This window comes from Mustela nivalis (genome assembly GCF_964662115.1).
Source record: "Mustela nivalis genome assembly, chromosome: X".
NCBI lineage: Eukaryota > Metazoa > Chordata > Mammalia > Carnivora > Mustelidae > Mustela > Mustela nivalis.
Window position 1 is genome coordinate 51,227,739 of NC_139040.1, and position 11,776 is coordinate 51,239,514.

General features: G+C 37.5%; 2 pseudogenes across 2 annotated transcripts; both read right to left on the reverse strand.

The window, feature by feature from the left end:
• Positions 1–4,992: 4,992 nt before the first annotated feature.
• LOC309856252 (heterogeneous nuclear ribonucleoprotein A1 pseudogene) lies at positions 4,993–5,718 on the reverse strand (annotated as a pseudogene). The gene has a single exon. The product of its transcript is annotated as a heterogeneous nuclear ribonucleoprotein A1 pseudogene (transcript).
• On the reverse strand, positions 4,993–6,273 carry LOC309856251 (heterogeneous nuclear ribonucleoprotein A1 pseudogene; annotated as a pseudogene). Its single transcript has one exon. The product of its transcript is annotated as a heterogeneous nuclear ribonucleoprotein A1 pseudogene (transcript).
• Positions 6,274–11,776: the final 5,503 nt, after the last annotated feature.

Here is an 11,776-nt window from a genome sequence, read left to right on the forward strand (position 1 = left end):
ATTTCTTTAGTTTTTGTTTGTCCTGCAAACCCTTTAAGTATCCTTCTATTCTGAATGACAGCCTTGCTGGATAACATATTCTTGGCTGCGTAGTTTTCCCATTTAGCACATTGAACAAATCATTCCAGTCCTTTCTGGCCTCCCAGGTGACTGTTGGCCATTCTGCTGCCAGTATTGTCTCCAACCTTGTAGGTTAAGGACCTGTTGTTCCAATTCACTTTCAGGATTTTTTTCTTTATCTTTGTATTTTGCAAGGTTTATTATTATAGGTCAAAGTGTTGACCTATTTTTAGTGATTTTGAGGGGGCTGCTCTGTGCTTCCTGGACTTTAATGCCTGTTTCCTTCCTGAGATTAGGGAAGTTGTCACCTATAATTTCTTCAAATATACTTTCTGCCCCACTCTCCCTCTCTTCATCTTCTGAGACTCCTATTATCCAGATATTATTTTGCTTTATGTAACTGCTGAGTTCTCTAAGTTTCCCTTCATTATACAGTAGTTGTTCTTTCTTCTTTTAAGCTTACTTATTTTCCATCATTTTATTTTCTATATCACTGACTCTCTCTCTTCTGCCTTGTCTATCTTCGCTCTTAGGACGTCCATTTGGGACTGTACCTTATTAGTAGCATTTTTAATTTCAACCTGATTAGATTTAACCTCTTTTATTTCTATAGTAAGGGATTCTCTAATGTCTTCTATGCTTTTTTAAAGCCCAGCTATTATCTTTATAATCATTGTTTTGAGCTCTAGTTATTGATTAAATCCCTGGCAGTTAGTGCTACCTCTTATTCTTTCTTTTGGGATGAATTTCTCTGTTTCAACATTTTGTCCAGGAATAATAGAAGAAAGAAAGTGAAAAGTCATCAAGAACAAGAACAACAGAAAAATAGAAAACAAACCAGAAAAAACAAGCAAGCAAGTAAACAAAAAACCAAATAGAAAAAAATCAAGATACAGAAAAGAAACAAACCAGAACAAAACAAAAAAGTAGATCCTGGATGTGTTTTGGCCTACTTGTTATAGTAAACAAGGTCCCAAAATAATAAAAAAACAACTCTCTATATATGCAAAAATAAAATAAAATAACATAAAATATCATGGAAAGAAACAAAAAAATATAAATATATATAATATACATATAAAAATAAAAATTAATAAAAGAATGAACAATAAGAAAATAACTTTAAAAAGACTGAATGACTAAAGAATTAAAAAAAATTTAAAAAACCATGAATGCTGTACACTCTTTTCCCAAGAGCTAAAGCTTTTCAGTTCTCTGTGATCAGTAAAGTTGGTACTATCCAGTTGTCCTTGCTGATCTTTTGAGGAAGGGCCTGATACACTGAATCTCAGGTGCATTTTCACTTGTGGAAATGCACCTCCTTTACCAAGGGGCTAGGTTCAGTGTAAGCAGCTCCTGATTCTTCTATGTGTTGCTGTTTTGCTCCCTGAAGGTTTTTAGCACTGATGGGTAAGATGAAATTGTTGGTGCCCTACTTCCTAGCCCTGAAGCCTAAAGTTTGTGCCCCCTACTCTTCAGTGAGGTCTATCCAAAAGCAGTCAATCACTCTTGTCTCCCTGGTTACCATCTGAACTCTATATTCACCCAGCCTATGACTGGGTGTTTTTATCTCAGGCATGGAATGAATTTCAAGACTCCAAGTTTTATGGACTCCTGTGGCAGGTATCCATGTTTCTCCTCTTGGGGGAAGTAATCTGTTTTCACCATTAGTCTGCCTGTTGCTGGGCTGCTGCCAAGAGAGCAGTCATATGACCATGCAACAGTTTACAGTTTATGGCAACACAGAGCAGAAAGAAAGCACCAAGACATGACTGTTTTCAGCCAGATTCTGCACTTCTATGTCTGGGAACTGTGCTGTACTCAGGCACCCCCATTCTTCTTGTGACCTTAGGGATCCTGAGACATGCTCTCCCACCTGGGATTCCATCCCACTTAGCCTCCTGAGGACCTTTAAGCCAGGGTTGTCCCCTACTATAGTAGACTTCTAAAAGTTCCAATTTTGTGCTCCACTGCTTATAATACTTTACAGAGGTCTCCTTAAGCCAGTTCCCTCCCCTCCACCTATTCTCCCATATATCAGCTGGATTCAAGTCTCCACACCTCCTACCTTCCAGAAAGTAGTCACTTTTCTATTTGTAGAATTACATCATTTCTTTTTTCAGATCTCCAATTGATTTCACAAGTGTTTAGAATGATTTAATAAGCCTCCAGATGAATGATTTAATAAGCCTCTAGATGAACTTAGGGTACCCTACTCCTCTGCAATCTTTTTTTTTTTTTAAAGATTTTATTTATTTATTTGACAGAGAGAGATCACAAGTAGGCAGAGAGGCAGGCAGAGAGAGAGAGAGGAGGAAGCAGGCTCCCCGCCGAGCAGAGAGCCCGATGCGGGACTCAATCCCGGGACTCGAGATCATGACCTGAGCCGAAGGCAGCGGCTTAACCCACTGAGCCACCCAGGTGCCCCTACTCCTCTGCAATCTTAACTCCCCCCACTTAGCTGATCTTTTTCTTTAATTTTCCCTAAATAGGTTGCTTCAATTTCCATCAGTTTGCTTCTCTCTACCAAATAGTAGCAATGACTTACTCTCTGGCTGAGAACTAGATAGCCTGGCCCTGACTTAAAGCAAAGGGGAAGGGGATATCTGATGCAAGGTCTAGCTGTTACTTACAGCTTGACTTTATGCTTGCATTTCTTTGTGGCAAGAAAATAAGTGATACAATCTTGAGAAAACTTTCAGAATGTTCCAGAGGGGTGCCTTAGGAAAAAGCTAAATCTTTGAATTCAAGAAAGAAAGCAATTTCTGACCCTCTGAAAGGTGAAAAGGATAGGACAGTGGGTTGATCACTGTTGGGATTTTAAGAGTATCTGGGGAAAATTCACTTCTCTAGAGTACAATCTAAGTTTTATTCTTTGGCTATTATCTATTGATGTAGTTCCATCTTTTGTAAAGAAGTGGGTCAACTTACTATTGACTAATGATTTTGGAGAAAAAAGGCAGTGAAAATATAAAGCAGCTATATACTTTCCACCTGTCAAATATACATGGATTTGATGTCAAAATGAAGATAACATTTGTTTTGGGAATAAATTTGAATAATTTATAAATAATATTAAATGATTAACACTTCATATATTCTTTCACTCTTCTTTTTCTTTTTTTTTTCTAGATTTTAATTATTTATTTGACAGAGAGAGAATGAAAGGGCACAAACAGAAGGAGCTTCAGGTAGAGGGAGAAGCAGATCCCTGCTGAGCAGGGAGCTGGATGTGGAACTTGATCTCAGGACCCTTGATCATGACCTGGGATGAAGGCAAATGCTTAACCAACTGAGCCAAACATGTGCCCCTATTATTTCACCCCTGTTCATACCTATTCTTATGTAATTTTGCTACATATTATGCTTCAACTCAAGGATCCTGAAGTGAATTACAATCAAGCATACTTGTGAAACATTCTAGGTCCCCTGGTTGAACAACGCATTTGGAATGGCAGAAGAAAAACTTCCTTGACAGTCTCATGAATAATTCATTAGGAGTATCTGTAGTACCCCCCCAAAAAATCAGTTTAGGGGCATCTGGGTTCCTTAGTTGGTAGTATCTGACTCTTGATTTTAGCTTAGGGCACAATCTCAGAGTTGTGAGATTGAGCCCTGCATCTGGCTCTGTGCAAGGGCATGGAGCCTGCTTAAAAATTCACTCTCACCTTCACTTTGCTCCTCCACCCCACCACTCTAAAAAAAAATCAGTTTGTATATCGTTCCTTTTTTTCCCCTCAGGTTTTTATTTAAATCACATTTAGTTAACATACAGTGCAATATTAGATTAAGGTGAAGAATTTAGTGATTCATCACTTACATGCAACACCCAGTGCTCATCACAAGTGCCCTCGTTAATGTCCATCACCAACTTAATCCATCCCCCTGCCCACCTCCCCTCCAGCAAGCTTCACTTTGTCCTCTATAGATGAGTCTTTTATGGTTTTCCTCTTTTTTTTTTGTACCATGTTCATGTATTTTGTTTCTCAAATCCCACATATGAGTGAAATCAAATGGTATTTGTCTTTCTCTGACTTATTTTGTTTAGCATAATACAATCTAGCTCCATCCATGTCATTACAAAAGATAAGCTGTCATTCTTTTTTATGGCTGAATATATATATATATAGATATATATATATCTATATATCTATATATATATATCACTTCTTTATCCAATCATCAGTTGATGAATATTTGGGTTCTTTCCATAATTTGGGTATTATTGATAATGATGCTCTACACATCAAAGTGCATGCCCTTTTGAATCAGTAATTTTGCATCCTTTGGATTAATAACTAGTAGTGCAACTGCTGGATAATAGAATAGTTCCATTGTTCAGTTTTTGAGAAACCTTCATTCTTTCTTCCAGAATAACTGCACCAGTTTGAATTCCTACCAATAGTGTAAGATGGTTCCCCTTTTCTCACATCCTCACCAACACTTGCTATTTCCTGTCTTATTAATTTTAGACATTCTGAGAGGTGTGAGGTGGTATCTAATTGTAGTTTTGATTTGTATTTCTCTTATGCTGAGTGATGTGTAGCATCTTTTCATGGGTCTGTTGGCTATCTGTATGTCTTCTTTGGAAAAATGTCCATTGATGTCCTCTGCCCATTTTTAACTGGGTTATTTGTTTTTTGGGTGATCAGTTTTAAAAGTTCTTTATATATTTTGGATACTAACCCTTTTTCAGATGTGTCATTTGCAATTATCTTCTCCCATTCCAAAGACTGTGTTTTAGTTTTGTTGTTTCCTTCACTCTGCAGAAGCTTTTTATCTTGATGAAATCCCAATAATTCATTTTTGTTTTTGTTTCCCTTGCCTCTAGAGATATATGTAGTAAGAAGTTGCTAACACCAATGTCAAAGAAGTTATTGCTTGTAATCTCCTTTAGGATTTTTTTTTTTTAAAAGACACATTTATTCAGCGTCATGATCAGACTATTACATTTAGCAATCAACAGCATGGGTGCAAAAAAAAAAAATCTACATTAAAACCCTTTGTTGGAATGCTTTACACTTTCCACAGAACAGAAACTAAAATAACCTGTTATACAATTAGTCACAAATACAGTCCTCGAGTTTTTTTGCCCATACACATGAGTATTGTCTAAAACATGTCTTCTTTGTAGCAGCTAGGCCCTGCCACCACTGTGCTTGGCTGAGTTCACAAATCTGTTGTAACCTGTAGCTTCCCTGTCACTTCTCTGGCTCTCCTCTCCTGCTAAGCTTTGTTTCCTGGCAGTAATTAAAACCTTCTGCCACTGCCATAGCTGCTGCTGCTGCTGGAACCACCATAGCCACCTTGGTTTCGTGGTTTGGCGAAGTATTGGCCTCCACCACCATAAGGGCCAGAGCTTCTGCCTCCAAAATTGCCTCCTTTCATGGGTCCAAAATTTGAGGATTGATTGTTGTAATTGCCAAAATCATTATAGCTTCCACCACCTCCAAAGTTGCTTCCATCATTACCAAATCCGTTATAGCCATCCCCACTGCCACCATATCCACCACCACCTCGACTGCCACCAAAGCCACCTCGACCACTGAAGTTTCCTCCATGACCAAAGTTGTCATTCCCACCAAAACCACCTCCACGACCACCACCAAAGTTTCCAGAACCACTTCGACCTCTTTGGCTGGATGAAGCACTAGCCATCTCTTGCTTAGAGAGCGCTTTCCTTACTTCACAGTTGTGGCCATTCACAGTATGGTATTTTTGAATGACAATCTTGTCTACAGAATCATGGTCATCAAATGTTACAAAAGCAAAACCCCTCTTTTTGCCACTGCCTCAGTCAGTCATGATCTCAATCACTTCGATTTTCCCATACTGTTTGAAATAATCTCTTAGATGATGTTCTTCAGTGTCTTCTTTAATGCCACCAACAAAAATCTTTTTCACAGTTAAGTGGGCACCAGGTCTTTGAGAATCTTCTCTTGAGACAGCCCTCTTTGGTTCCACAACTCTTCCATCCACCTTGTGTGGCCTTGCATTCATGGCTGCATCCACCTCCTCCACAGTGGCATAGGTGACAAACCCAAAGCCTCTGGAGCGCTTGGTGTTCGGATCTCTCATTACCACACAGTCCGTAAGTGTTCCCCATTGCTCAAAATGGCTCCTCAGACTCTCATCGGTTGTTTCAAAGCTCAGACCTCCGATGAAGAGCTTCCGCAGCTGTTCAGGCTCTTTGGGAGACTCTGACTTAGACATGACGGCGGTGGGAGGGGAGTCTTTAACGATGCTTACTCGGCGGCGTCCACAGGCAGAAAGGCTCTCCTTTAGGATTTTGATGATTTCCTGTCTCACATTAAAGTCTTTTATCCATATTGATTTTATTTTTGTGTATCATGCAAGGAAGTGGTCCAATTTCATTCTTTGCAAGTTGCTGTCTGCTTTTTCCAGCACCATTTGTCAAAGACTGTCTTTTTTCCTTCAGATAGTCTTTCCTGCTTTGTTGAAGATTAGTTGATTATATAGTTGTGGGTCCAATTTGGGATTTTCCATTCTGTTCCATTAATCTCTTTGTAAGTTTTTGTTCCAGCACCACACTGTCTTAATTGCTACAACATTTTAATATAGCTTGAAGTACAGAACTACGATATTTCCAGCTTTGCTTTTGTATTTTAAGATTGGGGATCTTTTCTTGTTCCATATAAATTTTAGGATTTGTTTGTTTGTTTGTTTTAGCTCTGTGAAAAATGCTGGTAGCATTTTGGTAAGGATTACATTAAGTGTGTAGAATAAATCTGGTTGTATGAATATTTTAACAGTATTTGTTCTTCCAATCCATGTGTATGGGATATTTATCCATTTCTTCATTTTTTCTTCAGTTTCTTTCATACGTTTTCTATAGTTTTCAGAGTATAGATCTTTTAGCTCTTTGGTTAGATTTATTCCTAGGTATCTTACAGTGTTTGGTGCATTTGAATATAGGTTCAATTTCTTGATTTCTCTTTCTGCTACTTCATTTTTGGTGTATGGAGATGTAACAGATTTCTGTACATTAACTTTTTATCCTGTGACTTTACTAAATTTGTGTATCAGTTCTAGCAAGTTTTTGGTAGACTCTTGGGTTTTCTATATAGAGTATCACACTATCTGCAAATAGTGAAATTTTGACTTCTTACTTGCTGATTTGGAAGAATTTCTTTCTTTTTGTTGTCTGATTGCTGAGACTAGGACTTCTAGTACTGTGTTAAATAATAGTGGTGAGAATGGACATCCTTGTCTTGTTCCTGACCATAGAGGAGAAGCTCTAACTTTTTCCCCATTGAGGATGATATTTGCTGCAGGATTTTTGTATATTACCTTTATGATGTTCAGATATGTTTCCTCTAACATATGCTGTTAATGTTTTTTTTGTTTTGTTTTGTTTTTAATCTTGAATGGAGTTGTACTTTGTCAAAGGTTTTTTTCTGCATCTATTGAGAGGATTGTATAGTTCTTATCCTTTCTTTTATTAATGAGGTGTATCATGTTGTTTAATTTCTGAATATTGAACCACATTTGCAGTCCAGGAATAAATCCTACTTGATTGTGGTTAATCATTCTTTCAACGTGTCTACTGAATTTGGTTTGCTAGCAGTTTGTTGAAAATTTTTGCATCCATGTTCATCTGTGATATTGGCCTGTAGTTCTCTTTGTCAGTGGAGTCTGTCTGATTTTGGAATCAGGGTAATTTTGACCACATAGAATTAGTTTGGATGTTTTCCTTCCGTGTCTATGTTTTGGAATAGTTTGAGAAGAATAGATATTAATTTTTCCTTCAGTGTTTGGTAGAATTCTCTTATTAAGCCATCTAGCCCTGGGCTTTTGTTTGTTGGGAGATTTTTGATTACTGATTCAATTTCTTTGCTGGTTATTGTTATTGTTTCTATTTCTTTCTGTTTCAGTTGTGGTAGTTTATATGCTTCTAGGAATTTATCCATTTCTTCCAGATTGTCTGATTTGGTGGCATATAATTTTTTATAATATTCTCTTATGATTGTAGTTCTGTGTGCTGTGATTCGTCCTCTCCCATTTGTGTTTTTATTTATTTGGGTCTTTTTTTCTTTTTGAGAAATCTGGCTAGGGGTTTATCAATTTTCTTTTCATTTTTTCAAATACTCTTTTTTGTTTGTTGGTTTCTTTTAAATTTTTACTTAAACTCTAGTTAGTTAACATATAATCTAATATTGGTTTCAGGAGTAGAATTTAGTGATTCATTACTTACATATCATACCCAGAGCTAATCAGAAAAATTGCCCTCTTTAATACCCATCACCTATTTAGCCTATTTCCCACCCACCTTCCTCCATCAATCTTTAGTTTGTTCACAATATTTAGTAGTCTCTTATTGTTTTGTTTCGCTCTCTCTTTTTTCCCGCTACTCATGTATTCATCTGCTTTCTTTTTTAATTTCTTCAAAGGAGTAATTCATTTGGTATTTTTCTTTCTCAGATGGATTTATTTCACTCACCCTAATATACTCCAGCTCTATCTATAAGGTATATCAATTTTATTATTTTTTTCTCAGAATCAGCTTCTGGTTTCTTTGGTCTGTTCTATTGTCATTTTAGTTTCTATATCATTTATTTCTGTTCTAATCTTTTTATTTCTGTGTTTCTGTTGGCTTTAGGTTTCATTCTTTTTCTAGCCACTTTAGGTGTAAGATTATGTTGTTTATTTCAGATTTTTCTTCCTTCTTGAGGTAGGTTTGTATTGCTATATATTTCCCTCTTATTACCACTTTTGATGCATCCTAAAGGTTTTGGACCATCGTGTTTTCATTTGTCTCCATGTATTTTAAATTTCTTCTTTAATTTCCTGGCTGACCCATTCATTCTTTGTAGTATATACGTTAAACTCCATGTCTTTGTAGTCTTTCCAAATATTTTCTTGTGGTTGACTTCAAGTTTCATAGAATTGTGGTTGGAAAAGGTGCATTATATGATCTCAATCTTTTTGTACTCATTGAGGCATGATTTGTGACCCAGTATGTGATCTCTTATGGGGAATATTCCATGTGCACTTGAAAAGAATGTATATTCTGCTGCTTTAGGATGAAACGTTCTGAATATATCTGTGAAGTCCATTTATTTCAGTATGTCATTAAAAGCTATTTTTTCCTTGTTGATTTTCTGCTTAGATGACCTGTCCATAATTGTGGTGTTAAAGTTCCCTACTATCATTGTATTATTCTCATTGAGTTCCTTGATATTTGCTATTAATTGTTTATATATTGGGTGCTCCAAGCTTGGAGACATAAATATTTACAGTTGTTGGATGTTTTTGTAGGAGAGACCCCTTAATTATGATATAGAGCCACTCTTCATTTTTTTGTTACAGACTTTGGTTTAAAATCTAGTTTGTATGATAGAAGTATTGCTACTACAGCTTTCCTTTGACATCCATTTGCATAATAAATATTTCTCCATCCCTTCACTTTCAATCTGCAGGCTTCTTTAGGTCTAATATAAGTCTCTTTTAGATAGCATATAGATGGTTCTTGTTTTTTTTCTGTTTTTATCAATTCTGACACCCTGTATCTTTTGATTGGAGTATTTAAATAACTTACATTCAGGGTTTTTATTTTTGGATATGTATTTAGTGCCATTTTCTTACTTTTGTTTTTTCTGGAGGCTTTTTCTGTTCCTTTATAGTTTTTGTCACTTTTGGTCTTTTCTTCCCACTCAAAAAGTCCCATTTAATATGTCTTCAGGGCTGGTCTACTGGTCATAATTTCCTTTAATTTTTGTTTGTCTGGGAAACTATCTTTCTATTCTTAATGTTACACTTGTGGGATAGAATATTCTTGGCTGCATATTTCTCCCATTCAACATGTTGAATATACGATGCCACCTTCTTTTGGCTTGCCATGTTTCTGTGGAGAAATCTACCTTATTGGTTTTCCCTTGTAAATTAAGGACTTTGTCTTGGTGCTTTTAGGACTTTTTCTTTGTCATTACATTTTGTAAATTTACCTACAATATGTGTTGGTCTCAACCTGCTTTTGTTGATTTTGATGGGAGTTCTCTGTGCCTCTGGATGTGGATGCCTGTTTCCCTCCCTAGATTAAGAAATTTTCAGCTATTATTTCCTCAAATAAACCTTCTGTTCCTTTTTCTCTCTCTTCTTCTGAGAATCCTATGATATGAAGGTTATTACATTTGTTGGAGTCACTAAGTTCGTTAAGTCTACTCTTATGATTCATCATTCTCCATTCTCTTGTTCAGCTTCATTATTTTCCATAATTCTATCTTATATACAATGTTGTTTCTCTGTTTCTTCCATCCCTGTGGTCATTGCACCCCAGCCAGTTTTTAATCTTAAATATTGCATTTTTTCATTTCTGCCTGATTGGTTTTCAGCTCTTTTATCTTTGCAGTAAATATCTCCCTCATGTCTTCCATACTTTCACAAGCCCAGCAAATATCCCTATGACTGTTGCTTTAAATTCTGCTTCAGGCATATCACTTATATCTGTTTTTACTAGATCCCTTATCATGACTTTTTCTTGTTCTTTCTTTTGGGATGAATTCCTTTGTCTTGTCATTTTTTCCTAGATCTCTATCTTCTGTGTTTCAGAAAATCCCATTATATTTCCTTCTCCTTAGAGTAATAGTTTGATGATGAAGATGCCATATAGTGTCCAGTGCTTCAAGAAGGGTTTCTGGTGTGTGCTACATGCACTCTGATGCTGTGCTTTGGCTGTTCTATCCCTCAATTCAGTCACCTACAGAGTTTCTCATTGCCTACATTGTGAAGTGTTTGAACTTTGTCAGAGTGTGGTCAGTTTTAAGTAGGTGTGCTGTGGTCTGCTTGTGAAATGAGATGTGATGCTATTTCCACTATAACTGAAGCTATGTAGAACTCTGTGGCCAGTAGACATGGTGTGCTCATGATTTTGTGTTGATCTTCTGGGGAGGGGGCCCCTGCATTGGCCCTTAGGCATACTTGCTGAGAGAAGTAGTGCCAGCAGAGTGCAGGTGATGGGGTGGGGGTGCAGGACTTGGTGTAAGCAGGTTAGGTAGGGAGTGTTGGTGCTGTGTTCTTTACTGAAGTTTGTTTGTGCTGAGGAGTAGGTGAGGGAAATGGTGCCAACAAGCTCCCTTGTCCTCAGAAAGTGGACTTGGTGCTTGCTGCTATCAGCAAAACCTTTCTAGAAGGATGATTAATTTCCCTTTGTGCATCCTAGGTTTTTTCCAAACCATTGTTTTCACTCTGTCTCTGGTTTGTGTGCCTGCCTGGTGCTGTGCACTTTGGGTTCTATCGCAGCCAAGCCTGCTGATTTTTAAAACTCAAAATGTTAGAGACCTGGTGTGGTGGGGACCTGTGCTGGTCTTCTGGGGGTGGGTCTCACTGCATTGGAACTGATGTTGGTTTGACCCAGAAGGGTTGTGGCTTCAGAGTGCAGGGGCATGGGACTTAGGGAAATAAACTAAACAGCCAATGTCCAGGGTATATGATCTCAGTGTGTGTTTCTGATGGATAGGGGTGAGAGGAATGGCAACTGGCAGCTCTTTTGTTCCTGGAGAGGCAATGACACCTCTCAAAGATGTGTTTGAAGAACAGTGAACAGTTTCCTCCTGTTTGTCTTATGTGATTCTCAGAACATGCCATCTACCCCCGGGTTACCTGCCTGCCTTTTTTCCAGTAGGTCAGTACCCTTACCCTCATGGCTTTATCCCAGCCATGATGCAGACCTCTAAAACTCCAGTGTCTGAGTGCTGGT